This window comes from Onychomys torridus, chromosome X, assembly GCF_903995425.1.
Source record: "Onychomys torridus chromosome X, mOncTor1.1, whole genome shotgun sequence".
Taxonomy (NCBI): Eukaryota; Metazoa; Chordata; class Mammalia; order Rodentia; family Cricetidae; genus Onychomys; species Onychomys torridus.
In genome coordinates, this window is record NC_050466.1 from 3,587,590 (window position 1) to 3,601,196 (window position 13,607).

At 36.9% G+C, this 13,607-nt stretch overlaps 1 protein-coding gene across 3 annotated transcripts in view; it reads left to right on the forward strand.

Moving 5' to 3' along the window:
- Sytl5 (synaptotagmin like 5) overlaps nucleotides 1–13,607 on the forward strand; it is a 240,054-nt gene that overhangs the window by 124,723 nt on the left and 101,724 nt on the right. Inside the window, exon 1 of one of the 3 annotated variants that reach the window (XM_036175315.1) lies at nucleotides 9,666–9,686. The exons of the other annotated variants lie outside the window; for them this stretch is intronic. The gene's annotated coding sequence lies outside the window, so the exon portion shown is untranslated. Of the gene's footprint in view, nucleotides 1–9,665; nucleotides 9,687–13,607 lie in introns of those variants that run through there. 3 annotated transcript variants of the gene reach the window in all.

Consider the following 13,607-nt stretch of genomic DNA (forward strand, 5'->3'; position numbering starts at 1 on the left):
ACATTTTTCTAATACAAATAGTCTAGTTAAATCCCTTACTATATATTGCCAAGAGCTATACATATAGACACTGATAGTTTTTGTCTCCTAGTATGAAGTTTTGGTAAAATTAATGTATGATTTAAAATGTAAGTTAATTTTATTAAATAGTTTCAAACAAAACAGTAAAAGCCTAGTACAAACAGGCTGTCTTTTTTTTTCTTCTAATTTTCAGCAAATAAGGCTATATATAAAGATGTTTATAGGAGTTGAAGATGCTGCTTGGTTTTAGGGCCTTCAATTAGCATGCTCAGGGCCCTGAATTTGATTCATAGCAACACACACACAAAAAAATCGTAAGTGTAAACAGACAAATATTACAGTCCATATTATGAATAGAGATAAATGTATACTGAAAACTCAGTTTGTAATGAAGACTCACTTTACTGAATTCCTTGTAGTTGGGAAATTACTGTTTATCTTAACTACATAAAAATGGATGTTCTGTTTTCTCTTTCATTTTTACATTTTATTTTATTTCTCATCTTTTTCTCTTTTTCTGTCTCTTTCCTCTCCTCCCCTCCCCTTCTTTCCTTGATAGCTAGCTCTTATAACTCAACTCAGCCCATTCCATCAATCTATATGTTGCCACGTGGCCGTGGCATTACTGCTGGTCTGCTGGCATCTTGTTGACTTCACTCTAATAAATAAAGGACAAAACAGTTTTATTTATTATCCAACAGGAGCCACACATATTCCCTCCATTTCTCTCTTTCTCTGTGTGTTTGTGTGTGAGTGCATGCACATGTCTAAATCAGTTCAACACAAAAATTCACATGGCTAGTTATTATCTTTCAAGTAAATTTTTGTCTATCCTGTCTATCATTGTTCTTGTGAGTGAAAGTCCTATGCCTGGCTCTGAACTTAAACACCATAGGATGTAACTATGTATTAGTTCTTAGCCCCACAAAATATGTTCCAAAGCAACTGGGATGAAATATAGTACAAACCTTTCATTATATCAGGGGAAAATAGTAACCTAGGTCTGCAAACATGAAAGGTATGCCCAATACTGCTACTAATAATAGAAACTGCTCACATTTCTGCGATTTTCCATTTCTCCATCACTAGTCAAATAGTTTCTGTGGTACCAAGGCATATACAAGTTCAGTCATGCATTTGAGATCTTATATCTCTCATTTTTGAGACCTAGCTTTGACCCAGAATTTTGGGGTCCCATTGGTCAACTTAAGTAACTTCTGATGGATTCTTCCTGGCATCTATTTTTCTGCTTCCCTGATTTCAATCTTCCTCTATTGTCCTTAGCTAGAATCTGCAAAGCTGTTGTGAATCTGGCTCCAGCATCTCACTAGTTTGCTTCCTGTCAGTGACCTTTTGTGAAGGGCTCTTGAATTATCTAGGACCACCATTATTCAAAATATCTTAGGTCTATTAGCCCCTTCAGTACTCCCATTCCCTCAACCCCTCAACTTTTCTTCCTCCTTTGTCTTAGCTCCCTAATCCCTCTGTGCTCACAGAAACCAAAGGGCACCAGGCCTTCTACAATTTCATTAATCTCTAGCCTGAAGTCTACAGCTTTGCTTTCTTTCCTTAGTCAGAGAAAATTGTTCCAAGTTTATATCCTCTGTCCTCTCTATACTAAGAAAAAATTCAAATAGTCAGGCCTCCAAAAGTTGATATTGGTAGAAAAATGCAGAATTTGAAATATATTTAAAACAAATATATTGAAGACCACCTTATAGTGATGTTTCCTAAATTATCTGAGGTAGAACAAATTAGCTTTTTTGTTTTAAATTTTCAAACACCCTCAAAGGAAAATGTAAATAGTAACAGGATGTAAAAAATTCTAAATATCATATATATAAACACATACATATGCAAACACACGCACTCATGGTGATGGACACTTTTCAAACCATCACTAAATAGCACAAAAAGCATGTGATATCACTCTTCCAAGTATAAAAGGAGTGAATGAATGTACATTTCTATGGTCCATGTTTCATTTTTCAACTGTGTCTTCATGTATAGCAATTCATCTCTGCCTATTTCTTTGGTACAGATGTGTATCTTCCACAGCAATAATTTTGAGATTAACTAGGGAAAATGGAATATATGTAACTATCACAGATATGTATACACACAAAAATCTATGTGAATATGATATCTACTATGATACACACATACACACATATAATTGTATAAAATGGTGATTGATTGAGTACACAGTGACTAGGTAAGTGTCTTTATGGCACTGCCAGTCTGTACTTTTTTTAATGCCTTGTCATTATGATCATTCCAAATTGAGGAAATTGTGACTATTTCTGGCTAAAGGCCAAGAATAAGGAAGCCATATCTGTCAAGCAAAGAAAAACAATGATATCACAAAGCTTAAAGTTCACTGCAGCAGGCAGCTTTAGAACTTTGTCAGTGTACACAAGACGAAGACAAAGAAACCGAAGCAGGCCCTGGCCCCAGGTTTGACAGGGATGGAACTAAGATGAACTAAACATGTTTCAGAATGTGCCAAAATCATGGAAAGTCAATAACAATAAAGGAGCAGCATCATTAGAGGCAGTTAACCACAATTTGAATTCTAGCTTCACCACTTATAAACTGTGTGGCCATTGGCAAGTTACTGAATGCCTCTCTATTTGTTTCCCTTATTTTTAATTTAGAAATAATAAAACTAACTCAAAGAGGTCATACCTTAGAACAGAAACTGACTCTTCTATATAAGTGCCATACAAGGATTATCTTTGGCATAGCTACAAGGAAAAAAGACATAATGCAATATAATCATTGAGTGGTAAAAATACATTCCAGTATAAAATAGAGCATAGGACATGTGACTTTCAAAACCTTGGATATTTTGAATAAATTCTACTTGGCCTTACATTTGATGTCTGTGGAATCTCATCATTTCATACAAAAAAAATTGTAACAGGGATCCTTGGAGGAGTTTTACATTAGACATTCATTTTGGTTTATCCAGGTAAATGTTATTATTTACTAACTTCCTATTATATAGGTGGAATATGAGGATTAAGCATGTTAATTTCTTCAACACAGAGATGTAATCTGATATCAGATCTTCCAGACATTCCCCACATAAGGTAGCTATTTAACTACCATAGGAAATTTTTATAAGCAATGTTTGGATCTCAAACTGAAAAATCAGATTTGATGTGAAAGAATGCACATAACATACAATTCACTCTGAAGTATGTGGTTCAGTGGGTTTTTCAGTGGCATAAGTACAGATTAGTTATCCATCATTTTAATTGACCTTTACAATATTTTGTTCTGTGATAGATATGATAACAGAATCCCTAAGGTCTTAATATTTGGGCCACTGATACTATAGAAGTCTTGAGTCAATGTCTAGTAGTTTGTGAACCTTTTCTAGGACTCTCAGTTTCAATTATTGTTTTAGGGGCATATATATAACTCAGAAACTATTAAGGAACTTTCTACCACCGTGCTCTACTGTGCTTTCTGTCTTTAAATACATACATCTCAGTAAGGGCCCTTCTTAAAACTTAAAAGAAGTGTACTTCATAACTTTTGTCAACAAAATATAGTAGAGATTATAATCTTAATTGTGGTATAAGCACTAGTTACTAGAAAGTGTTTGCCAGCCCTTTGTGTAGATGGTTGTATAAAACCATCTTTTAGGAATAGAAATATTGTTCACCTTACTATGCACAGCTTCATAAATATGTGGTGAACAGGCCTGTTGTGGAATATAAGTGCTTAATAATGCGAAGATGTGTTGCATCCTTTTATGTTGTTTGTTTAACTCTGTGAAGCTATGTTACTTTGCCTGTCTAAAACACTGGATTGGTATAATAAAGAGCTGGATGGCCAATAGCTAGGCAAGAGAAATGATAGTCAGGGCTGCCAGGCAGAGAGAATAAATAGAAAAATGAGAAGAACTAGGGGTGAGAAAGAGGCAAGAGGCTACCAGGGACCAGCTACCCAACCACACAACCAGCCATAGAATAAGAACTAAAGAAAGATACAAAATAAAGAAAGGTAAAAAGCCCAGATGCAAAATGTAGAAGAGAAATGGGTTAATTTAAGTTAGAAAAGCTGTCTAGAAACAAGCCAAGCTAAGGTTGGGTATTCACAAGAAAGAGTAAGTCTCCGTGTGTGATTTATTTGAGAACTGGCTCAAAAAGAGCAAAGAGAAAACAAAGCTAACTACACAGGCCAGTGCCAAGAACTGTTTTTGGTTGTTTTTTACTCTTTGCTCTTTGGGGGGACCCGCCACCAAGCTCCCAAACAAACCACACACAGAGGCTTATTCTTAGTTATATATGCCCAGCCTTACCTTGGCTTATTTCTAGCCAACTTTTCTTAACTTTAAATTATCCCTTCCATCTTTTGCCTCTGGGCTTTTTCCTTTTCTTACTTCTGTAATCTTAGTTTCAATCTTACTTTGTAGCTGGCTGTGTAGCTGGGTGGCTGACCCCTGATGTCCTCTTCCTTCTCTGGCTACTTCTTCTTTCAGATTTCTCCCTGTATATATTCTGTCTGCCTGCAAGTCCCACCTATCCTTTCTCCTCTCTTGCTATTGGCCAATTCTTTATTAGACCATCAGGTGTTTTAGACAGGCACAGTAACACAGCTTCACAGAGTTAAACAAATGTAACAAACAAAAGTGACATACCTTAAAATAATATTCTACAACAAAGTACTAAGTAAGTGGGGAAGCAAGCTGTCTGTATTTGGAGATAGTCCTCTTTTAGAAGAGCAATCTTGGTAGATGAAGGTCAACTTTGTTTGAATTTAAAAGTAGAGCTTCCAGGGCTTAGACTGTAGTTATGTGGTTGACTGTCTCTAGAACTTGATTATTGATATGCTCAGCTTTTTAAATAATATGGTCTTGTGTAGGCCTAAGAGATTAGGATGCCTTGGTAGTGACTGATGGTACAGCTTCCAGGCAGGCATATGAATGGCCCCAAGTTTAATTCCTAACATTACACAACAAAAGGATTTTCCTGGAGTTACAATCTACTTTCATGCTAGCACTATGTATGGATTTCCATAAAGGACCTATGCTGGTTATTTTTATGTAAACTTGATATAAGCGAGGGTCATCTGGGAAGAGGGAACCTCAAGAAAGTGCCTCCATCAGACTGGCCTGTAGGCAAGTCTATGGGGGCATTTTCTTGATTAATGATTGATGTGAGAGGGCCTAGTCCACTGTAGGTGATGCCACCTCTGTTTATGTGGTTCTGGGAGGTATAAGAAGGTTGGATGAACAAGAGCCTGGAGAATAAGCTCTTCTCCTTCATGGCCTCTCCTTCAGTTCCTGCCTCCAGGTTTCTGTCTGAGCTCCTACCTTGACTTCTGTCAATGATGGACTATGACTTGACAAATCTTTGGAACTCTTCCAGTGACGGGGACCTGCCCGTTCTGTTCTTTGCTTCCTTGTAGCTATTTATTTCTTCAGTCTCATTCTCTCTCTTCTTTTGCCGTCTCTCTACTTCCTCTGCCCCTCTTCCTGACATGGCTGCTCTTAAATTGTTCAGCTGTGTTTGTTTGTTTCTTCATCTGTCATGCTCTCGTTTTAATCATAAATTGTATGATCATTCATGTTCTATTTTTGGTTATTCTATTATACATATATGAAAAATATTTTGTAATTGATTTGTAAAATTTTATTCTTTACTTATTTTATTTTGTATGTATGGTATTTTTGCCTGCATGTTTTTCTGTCTGTGCATCATAGGCATGCAGTGCCAATAGAAGCTGGAAGTGGGCATCAGATCCATTGGCACTAGAATTACAAATAGTTGTGAGCCATCATGCAAGTACTGGAATTGAACCCATCCTCTGGAAGAGAACCTAAACTATGAAAACTTCTCTCCAGCCCCTAAAATTAATTTATTGCTTCTTCTTCTTCTTCTTCTTCTTCTTATTATTATTATTATTATTATTATTATTATTATTATTAAGAGATTTTACATACCAACCACAGATCCCCCTCTCCTCCTTCCTCCTTCCCCCTAGCCTTCCCCCCTCCAACATCTCCTCTAAGGCAAGGTCTCCCCTGGGGAGTCAGCAGAGCCTGGTAGATTCAGCTGAGGCAGGTCCAGTCCCCTCCCCCCTACACCAAGGCTGTGCAAAGTGTCTCACCATAGTCATTGTGCTCCAAAACGCTGGTTCATGCACCAAAGACAGATCCTGGTCCCACTACCTGGGGCCTCTTAAACAGTTCAAGCTAAACAACTGTCTCGCCTATCCAGAGGGCCTAGTCCAGTACCATGGGGGTTCCTCAGCTATTGGTCCACAGTTCATGTGTTTCCACTAGTTTGGCTTCTCTCTTCATGTTACTAGCTCTGTCTGTGTAACTGACACTAGGTAAGAAAAGCCCCCTCAAAAGAAGCCTGTTACTGAGCCTAACGCTCAAATAGCAAGGGAGGCAACACAGGAGAAACCCTCCCAGCTGACTTGCTGAGTCTGAGCAGCCAGCTTATACAGCCTGACAAGGAATATTTAACCAATCATAGTCATTTATTTCACACCCTTGCCTTGTTTTCACTGTTCACAGCAGTCCCACTAGACCACCAAGGCAAGTGCTTCCTCTCTCAATTACATGAAAATGCCCCTGAGGACATCCAGAATTGATCAAAGTTTGGGATAGCAAAAACCCTGGGGCAAACAAATTCTGGCAGCCCGGCTGTGGCTGTGCTTAAGGGGCTCAGACAGGCAGCTATGAGTTGTATGGTTTTCTTAAGTATTCTACATGTCTGCTACTGGCATCAAGGTAGCCTACTTGAGTAGTTGACAGATAAATATTAAATAAAAATATTTTATTTTGGTCAAGAAGGCCAGAGAAGCAAGGGAGATTGTTAAAACTGTTAACTGTGGAGTTAAATTGCCCTATTGACCCAAATCATTACTTATTTCCAGGAAAATGAGCATGAGACTGTCTGCTTACAGCTTGAACTAAAGACCTTTCAAGTACAGATTCTGATTTGTTTCAACACATTTTAATGCTTTAAAAAGATCTATTTTTAATCATGTGTAGATATGTGTTTTATTTTAACATATTTTAATGCTTTAAAAAGATCTATTTTTAATCATGTGTAGATATGTGTTTTATTTTAACATATTTTAATGCTTTAAAAAGATCTATTTTTAATCATGTGTAGATATGTGTTTTATTTTAACATATTTTAATGCTTTAAAAAGATTTATTTTTATTTTTTAATCATGTGTGGATATCTGTGTTTGCATGTGGGTATGTGCACATGAGTCCTTAGAGGCCAGTGGAGTCTGATCTCCTAAAGCTGGAGTTACAAGTTGTGAGTCACCTGAAGTGGGTGCTGGGAACTAAACTCAGGTCCACTGGAAGAACAGCAAGTACGTTTAACTGCTCACCTTCTCTCCAGCTCCTATTTTTAACATTTCTTAACACCTGCCAAGTGTTCCAGGGACACATGAAGATCCATTTATTTTCCAACATTCACTCATTTCCAACCCTATGAAAAGAATCTCACTACACTAATGCTGGAATATGTGTGGCTTTCTGCAATTCTCCAGGATTCCAGTAGTCTTCCATACCATCCATAATCCTCTCCCACACAGCCTTGCTCAGATGTCCATTATTATTTGTTTTCATCTTAGTTCATGATAATTTCAGATCTCCTAACCAAATGCAAACCCTTTCCTATTTTTCTTTTTTAAATCTAGGGTTGCCTATTCTAAATACCTGCTTTTCCTTCCAAATGATGCTCATTATGACAAGGTCTACAGCTATGTGAATTTAGCATGTTTTAGGTGACTATAATCACAACATTTGGCTTGCATGTAATTAGATCACAAACAAAAATAATTCCAGGATATACTAACTTATAAGAAGCTTGGGCTGTTAGGCTAAATAAGGTATTATATAAACCTGGATTTGATTAAATTAATTACTATGGTGACTTTTCTAGCTATAGTGTGATACTCTTTGCACCTGGAGATATTTGTAACAGATTGCTTGATTGGTTAGCTGAGAGTTAAATATAACAATGGTCTGTGTCATTACCTATGAGTGGTAACCTTGACTCCCAGCTCAATACACTCAACTACCTCACCCACTCTGTTATTTATACCTCCCATCCTTTTCATTATCTTCCTTATTCTTCTATCCATTTTTTGAGACATGATCTAATGTAGTTCTGTCTTGGCTTGAACTCACTATGTAGCTGATTCTCTTGTCTTCACTTTCTTAATGTTGTGATTACAAATTTTAACCACTGTGCTCAGCTCAAATTCTCCATACTGAAAGTTTAAAATATTTGAAAGCAAATATGACCAAATGGTAGGGGACATAGGAGGGCATCTATGAAACTTATGCAAGCTGTTTTTGAGAGTCTCACTGTAGTACAGGCTGGCCTTGTACTACTCACTGTCTAGCACAAGTTGGCTTTGAATGTCTGATCTTGTACCAACCAAGTGCTGAAGTTATAGGTGTATACTGTCATGCCTGGTGCTCCTTATGGTTCTACCCTTGGCACTTCTTTTCCTCTGAGTAATTTCATTGATTTGCTTAGATTAAGCCACTGCCCATTATCTAGGCCTTAGTGCTTCCCAATAAAATATCACTAATCTTTGTTTCTCTGATGAACTCTAAGGTGATGATTAGAAGTTCCATATCTCAAATTCCCAACAGATGTTTGTTGATGTTGGCTTCAGAAGCACAATGACTTCAGGTCTGAACAGAAACGAATTCCTTTTCTTTCTCATTTTTTCTTGTCATAGAGTCCCCAGTTCTGTTAACATTATTTCTAACATCAGCATCCCTATGCTTTCCACACATTATGTTAAATCAAAAACCCTGGAATTAATGTACATAAGAATATCACAAACCTACTTTTGAACAAAACATTAGATACTCTTCCATCATTAAAAACAGAAGAATCTTTTCATCTCTCGTGGGAAAGCTCAGAATCACCACTCCCATGTAGCTAGTCACAGGATCTTGTTACAACAATTATTATTATTATTATTTCCCCTCTTTCTCAATAATGATCCTCATTTTCTTTCCCACAACAGAGTTTCAGTTGCTAATTGCTACCTGGCATTCTCAAGGGCCTTCTCATGCTTTGCCTGACTGACCCTTCAACCAATCACCAAGGAGTGCTGGTCTTCCAAAATACATGTCTAAAATAAAAACCTGTATTATCTATTACTTGGTTTAAAAGCATTCAACAGCTTGATAGCAGAGGGACACTCTTTGTCTTTACAAGGTCATGGATCTGTTTCTTCAAATAACATCCTATCAGGAATTCAACTTACAGAACATTGAAATTTGAAATAGAGGTCAGCTCCATAGGTTTGGCCACACAGCATCCCTTTGCTGTATTTATAAGAAAATATTCCCAAATAGAGTTTTCCAGAACACTGAAGTCCAGTGCTATCTATCAGACTAGCAAGTCTTCATTACTTTGGTCTTCCCCTTCCTTCTTCCCTATTGACCCATACCTTAGGCCAGCAGTAACAGTATATCCTGAACTGGGGGTGTTTGCTCGTGAATTTCTCATGCCTTATCTGTATAACCCATAATTACAATTTGTTTCTTATTAACTGTTATTTTGTCTTACCAATTATGGCTTTTTCTGTTTATCTCTATCTCCATTAGGAAATATCAAGGCTCTTCAGTCTAGGACCCATGATTTCTTCATGTATGTATTCTTTCAAGACAGTTTCTGATATTTTGCACACATCTATTGTATGAACATTTCTATGCTTTGCAACAAGCTCTTTTTTAGATTTTTAAAAAATATTCAAATGGATAGAACATCATGTTTTAAAAACACCCTTGGCCTTAAATCTCAATAAAATATTTTTTTCTGCTTTGTGGCTGAACATGATAATTTCTGGATATGTGTACATGTATCATGAGAAATGAAGATGAGCTAAAATGGTTAGAATATTTTTTTATAGAAGCCAGTTTTTGAATTAATTAATTTGTTTAGTTTATATCCCAGTCACAGTTCTCCCCTTCCCCCTTCTTTTCCTACTCCCCAATCCACTCTTCCTCCATTTCTATTCAGAAAGCAGCAGGCCTTTCATTGATATCAGCAAAAACATGTCATATCAAGTTGCTGTAAGACTAAGCACCTCCCCATGTATTAAGGTTGGGCAAGATGAGCTGCTACAGGCCAGAGGAATATATTATAAGAACTTGCCAGACAGTGGTGGTGCATGCCTGTAATCCCAGCACTTGGGAGGCAGAGGCAGGTGGATCTCTGTGAGTTCAAGACCAGCCTGGTCTACAGAGCTAGTCCAGGACAGGCTCCAAAGCTACAGAGAAACCCTGTCTCGAAAAAGGAAAAAGAAAAAAAAAGAGTTGGGGATTTAGCTCAGTGGTAGAGTGCTTGCTTAGCAAGAGCAAGGCCCTGGGTTCGGTCCTCAGCTCAAAAAAAAAAAAAAAACTCAGCTCACTATGGCAAAGCCACTACCTGAAGGGATCAAGGAATTCCTCCAGAGGAAGTCAAATTACAAGGAGCTTTTGGTGTTATTATTTAGCTTGTTATATATCAGCTGTTTTCTGTTATGAAAATCATGTGTGCCTTCATAGCTTTCCCAATTGATTTTTCCTAAGAATTGCTAACAGTGTGGACTGATCACTATTTGTACATATATGTTTGAGGTATTTGGAGAGCCACCTTAGCCAATATGACTAGGGTCCCAAAAGCTAGTAAAAGAGTCAGAGACAGCCCCTGCTGTCACTGTTAGGAGTCCCACAAGCTACACAACTGTCACATATATGCAGAGGGCCTATATAGTCCCATGCAGGCTCCCTGGTTGTCAGTTCATTCTCTCTGAGCCCCTGTGAGCCCAGGTTAGTTGACTCTATGGGTTTTCTTATGGTGTCCTTGACCCCTCTGGCTCCTACAGTCTTCTCTTCTACTTCTTCAGGATTTTCCAACCTCTGCCTAGTGTTTTGTTGTGGGTCTGCATCTGTTTCCATCAGTTGCTGGATGAAGCCTCTCTGATGACAATTGGGCTAGTCACCAATCTATGAGTATAGCAGAATATAATATTGTTAGACATCATTACATTGATATTTTCCCTCCAATTATGTTTGTTTAGTTCTATCTTAGGTCTCTGGGAAATCTAGCCTGTAGGTCCTGGTGCTCCAGAAAGTATTAGGGGTGGGCTTATTCTCCTGGCATGTGTTTTAGGCTAGACCAGTCATTGGTTGGCCACTCCCTCAATCTCTAGGACATCCTTACCCCAGCACATCCCATAGAAAGCACATCATTAAACAAATGTTACACCACATAAACAAATGTAACACATCTTAAAACAATATTCTACAACAAGTTATCCTTTACTTTACAACTAATATCCACTTATAAGTGAGTGGTGCATGCCATGTTTGTCTTTCCATATAATCTCTCCATATTCTTCATGAAGGCACCACTTTCATCATGTCCCATAAGTTTAGGTATGTTGTGCATTTATTTTCATTGAATTCTAGGAAGTCTTTAATTTCTTTATTTCTTCCTTGGCCCAGTGGTAACTCAGTAGAGAGTTGCTCAATTTCCATGAGTTTGCAGGCTTCATATATTTTAAAAGTATCTTGGTACTATTAAATTTTTATTATTAATAATAAACTGACATATTTATAAATAGTTGCTAAAAGTCTTCATAGAAAATCTAGGAAGCCAGAGATGCCCCAGGTATTTTGCAAGTCAAATGAAACGGAGATATGTTTTCAATGGATCTATTTTAATGGTATATTGGTTAGCTTTAGTAAGGTCTAAATGTTTTTTAGCATGTGTTAAGCAACTCTATCAACAATTCATTTCAATAAAAACAACAAATCCATGAAATAAATTTTAATATTTTCATTTTAAATATGAATAAACAAAGACACAAAAACTTAGAGCTTGTTAATTCTCAGAGTAGAATTTTAACCAAATCTGAGAGAGCACTCAAAGACATCCTTTCTTCTAAATATGTATTACTGCATACTCTGTAAACTATAAGGCATTTGATAATTTTTGTGAACCTCTGAAATGCCCTCTCTTTGCCATTAGAACATATATTATCAAGGTAGAGCATCTGTCATTCACTCATCATCTAAGCTTCAACTGTTTGTAGAAAGCTCATGAATCTCTATTATAAATAATGGCATATACAAATGTATAAAGAATTTAGTTTTCCCTGTCTTTTTACTGATTTGTGCATCTTTGTGTGAAAACTTTTATACAGCTACCTCTTAATAATTGAGTGTTTTATACCTTGCTAACTTTTCTTTGTGCAATGACACACCTCATTTGGCCAACACAAAATGAACTCAATGTTTGTTTGTTTTTGTTTTTTGTTTGTTTTTGTTTTTTAAGAAAGAGAAAGAACATTAAAAAAACATAGGGAAGGATCCAGAAAGAGGGGAAACAATATGATCAAAACATAGTGTACGTTTTATATTAAAAGAATCTTACCAAGTTGCCAGGGTAGGTCTTAAATTTGTGATCCTCCTGTCTCAGCCAGATCTAGTTCCTTTGGACAAATGCATTTGTATGCTTAGGGTCTTAGGCAAGTGCTCATGCTCAGGCCGGATGTGGACTTGGAGATGCTGGTTTAAGAAAAAAATGTTTAACAGTTACCTTGAGTTAGTTGCTGAGGGATCGTTATTGATTCGATTTCAGAACTTGTGTCAGTTGACAATGTGAAAGTGGGGAAAGATAGCATTATTATTATTATTATTATTATTATTATTATTAATAGTCAAAGAACTATAAGCTAATGACCACTAACCTATCAGTAGAGAGAGAGAGAGAGAGAGAGAGAGAGAGAGAGAGAGAGAGAGAGGAAGAGAGAGAGAGAGAGAGAGGAAGAGAGAGACAGAGAAAGGAGAGAAATTGTTTTTAAATAAAATAGTAAGTAATGAGATATACTCAGACACACCTATTTTTTTAACTCAGTCATTTATTAGCCCTTGCTGTTTTCTACTGTGTGTTGTCCAAAACAGATACTTAAAGAAAATATCATGTGTCTATTTGAAGCTGTGGTAATTATTGATGTAACTTTTTTGATGACCACCAGAGTTAATGACATGTCCAAAGTGACCAATGTCCCAAGCAGCAGAGTTTAGCCCAGTTCATCGAGGCTATTAACCACACAGGGAGGAACACACATTTAATGTGTGTAAGCCCATAGCTCTATTTACATAAGGAAGTAAGAATAAAGTAAAAATGAATTTATGTCTCCTAATTTGACTAGTGTTCAGAGTGTGTTTAACAAAAAGGATGAGAATAATTAACTCATTTCCTCACATTTTTTGTTTGTTTTTGTTTTTTGCTTTGTTAAAGGTGGTAAAGGATTCCCAAAGTAGAGCTACAGTCTAGCTGAAGAGGGGTTTCATAAATTGGCAAATAGTTAGGTAAACTAATTGCAGCCAGGTTAGTCCTCAGTACAAATGCTCAGAAATGCAATTTAGCTATCACACAATGAACAAGTGGATAAGAAATGGTTTCAAACTAAACTAAACACAGGGGGCTCTGCACACAAGACTAGAATATTCACTCCTGAAGGGAGAACTCTTTGGGAAGACAATTTTATCTAAGAAGGATCTAGAAAAAAATGAAATT